The sequence below is a fragment of the Rhinopithecus roxellana genome, chromosome 2, assembly GCF_007565055.1.
Source record: "Rhinopithecus roxellana isolate Shanxi Qingling chromosome 2, ASM756505v1, whole genome shotgun sequence".
NCBI classification, from domain to species: domain Eukaryota; kingdom Metazoa; phylum Chordata; class Mammalia; order Primates; family Cercopithecidae; genus Rhinopithecus; species Rhinopithecus roxellana.
This window is the reverse complement of record NC_044550.1, coordinates 76,349,657-76,352,962: the sequence shown is the minus strand read 5'-3', so window position 1 is coordinate 76,352,962 and position 3,306 is coordinate 76,349,657. Positions and strand designations below refer to the sequence as shown.

General features: G+C 44.3%; 1 pseudogene; it reads left to right on the top strand.

Annotated features, from left to right (window-relative positions):
- The first annotated feature begins 1,288 nt into the window (after window positions 1-1,288).
- Window positions 1,289-2,783, top strand: LOC104654347 (annotated as a pseudogene).
- Window positions 2,784-3,306: the final 523 nt, after the last annotated feature.

The window sequence follows — 3,306 nt, the reverse complement described above, 5'->3', positions numbered from 1 at the left end:
CCAGCCTGGCCAACATGGTGAAACCCCATCTCTACTAAAAACACAGAAAATTAGCCAGGTGTGGTGGCGGGCACCTGTAATCCCAGCTACTTGGGAGGCTGAGGCAGGAGAATTGCTTGAACCCAAGAGGGGGAGGTTGCAGTGAGCTGACATCAGGCCCTGCACTCCAGCCTGGGCGACAGAGACTCTGCCTCAGAAAAAAAAAAAAAAAAAAAAAAAAACCTGGGACCTGAAGGCTTCACTGCCGAATTTTACCAAAGATTTAAAGAACTATTACCAATCCTTCTCAAAGTATTCCAAAAAATAGAGGAGGAGGGAATACTCCCAAACTCATTCTATGAGGCCAGTATTACTCTGATAGCAGAATCAGACAAAGATGAATCAAAAAAAAGAAAACTACAGGCCAATATCCCTGATGAACGTTTTTGCAAAAGTCCTCAATAAAATACTAGCAAACCATATTCAACAACACATTAAAAAGATCATTTATCATGATCAAGTGGGATTTATCCCTGGGATGCAAGGGTGTTTCAACAAATGCAAATCAGTCAGTGTGATAATATGATGACATCATATCAACAGAATGAAGGACAAAACCATGTGGTCATTTCGATTGATGCTGAAAAATCATTTTATAAAATTCAACATCCCTTCATGATAAAAACCCTCAACTAACTGGGTATAGAAGGAACATAACATAATAAATGCCATATATGACAGACCCATAGCTGGTGTCATATTGAATGGGGAAAAACTGAAAGGCTTTCTTCTAAGATCTGGAACACAACATGGATGCCCACTGTGACCACTGTTATTCAACACAGTACTGTATATCCTAGATAGAGCAATCACACAAGAGAAAGAAAAGGCATCCAAATTGGAAGGGAAGAAGTCAAATTATTGTTGTTTGCTGACAATATGATTTTACGTTTGGAAAAACCTAAAGACGCCACAAGAAAAGTATTAGAACTGATAAATTCCGTAAAGTTGCAGATACAAATCAACATACAAAAATAAGTAGCACCCTTTCCACAGCTTCCCATTCTTTAGAAACCAGGCTGCATATTCCTGATGGTGGCAGGCTGGATTCCAGGCTCTCGCATCCCCACCAGCCTCCCTGAAGGCAGATGGGTGGCCATGGAGACCCATCCGGACCCATGGTCTCCAATGTAATACAGGGTGGGTGATGCCAGTGTGCCAGAAGCCATATTTGACCAGAACATTGGGAAGGTCATAGCCATGCAGGAGGTTCCTGTGAGGAGATGAATTGGTGAAGAGAGAGGCCAGGATGAAATTGCCTCCAGGAGTGGGCCTGTTTGGGACTGGTAGCTCCGCCCAGGTTCTGCTCTCGCTGCTGAGGGCAGACGGGTTCACTGGTGAGACCCTTTGCAGAAAGACTGAGGAGAAGGCAAAGCAGCTTGCTGCTTCTGTGTCAGCCGGACCAATGACATCTTGCTGCACCAAGATATGGATCTGGTGTGCATCACCATCTCCCCTCCACTCACCCAGCAGATACATGTCAAGGCTCTAGATTTATTGTCTGTGTCTATGACTGTTTCTGCTGCAAGCTGGCCAGATAAGTTCCCCCCCGAGCTTGTGTGAACAGAATCCATCTTGGTATGATATGGTTTGGGTTCCTGTCCCCACCCACATCTCACCTTGAATGATAATCCCCATAATCCACATGTGTGGAAGGAGGGACCCAGTAGGAGGTGATTGGATCATAGGGGCTGTTTCTCCCATGCTGCTCTCATGATAGTGAATTCTCATGAGAGCTGATGGTTTTAAAAGCTTCTGGCATTTCCCCTGCTTGCCCTTGTCTCTCCTGCCACCAAGTGAAGAAGGTCCTTGCTTCCCCTTCACCTTCTGGCCATGATTGTAAGTTTCCTGAGCCCTCCCCAGCCACGTGGAACTGTGAGTCAATTAAACTTCTTTCCTTTATAAATTACCCAGTCTCGGGCCAGGTGCGGTGGCTCACGCCTGTAATCCCAGCACTTTGGGAGGCTGAGGCGGGTGGATCACGAGGTCAGGAGTTCAAGACCAGCCTGACTAATAATAGTGAAACCCCATCTCTTCTAAAAATACAAAAATTAGCCAGGCGTGGTCGTGCACACCTGTAGTCCCAGCTACTTGGGAGGCTGAGGCAGGAGAATCGCTTGAACTCGGGAGGCAGAGGTTGCAGTGAGCCGAGATCATGCCACTGCACTCCAGCCTGGGCGACAGAGCAAGCAAGACTCCATCTTGAAAAAATAAATAAATTACCCAGTCTTGGGTATTTCTTTATAGCAGTGTGAGAATGGACTAATACACAGTCCATTAGGGTATTGGGAAGAACGTGGTTTGCAAGAACACAGCAACATCAGTGGATGCCTTTTGGATGGTGATGGCCTTGTGCTACTGCCTGCAGCTGATGAGCCTGGTGGGGAACGTGCTGCATTTGCTACCTGCCTTTGTGTGCACGTGAACCAGCCAATTTCGAAGCACTACGCAGGAGTGGTGATGATCTGCGACAGCTGCATCTACTCAGGTAGCCTGCTGAGCCGCAGCCATAGCTGGATCTGTGACAAGCTCATGGGCAGCAGGGGCCTGACACAATGGGGACCTGCATCATGGACCTACTGACCCACCTGACCTTCTGGAGAGCTGAGAAGGTGCACACACTGCTCAAGACATACATGAGGCAGAATGCTACCATCTGTGGCATCCGGCATGTCACCAGTAATGACTTCTGTTTCAAAAAAAATAAAAAACTGCCCCGCAAAACAGGATTCAGCACTGTGTAAAAGAAGGAAACAACCTCACAACATCAAGATACTAAGCAATGTAACATTTACCACTATACAATAAAAAATTACTAGACACATGAAGATTCAATAAAATGTGATCCATACCAGAAGAAAAATCAGTCAATAGAAACAGGATCAGAAATGACAGAGATCATGGAATTAGCGGGGAAAAAAAGCCATTAAAACAGCTATTACTAATATAACTAAGAATTTACAAGAAAACATGAACATAAGAAAAGTTGAAGATATGAAAAACAAATGTAACTTTTAGACTTATGTAATATCTGAAAAAAATTTAAATCACTGTAGGAGTTTAAAGCAAATTTAATGTAGAAGAAAAATTGGTGACCTTGAAGCATAGCAATAGAAGCTATTCAAGCTGTAGCACACAGAGAAAAATATACCGGAAAGCCAAACTGCTATGAGTGTCTGCAGAAATAACCTTCAATAGATGTGCAACTCCAAGGACTATAGGTAGTGGAATTGACAGATATGAAAAGTATAGAATTTCTGTGTTCCA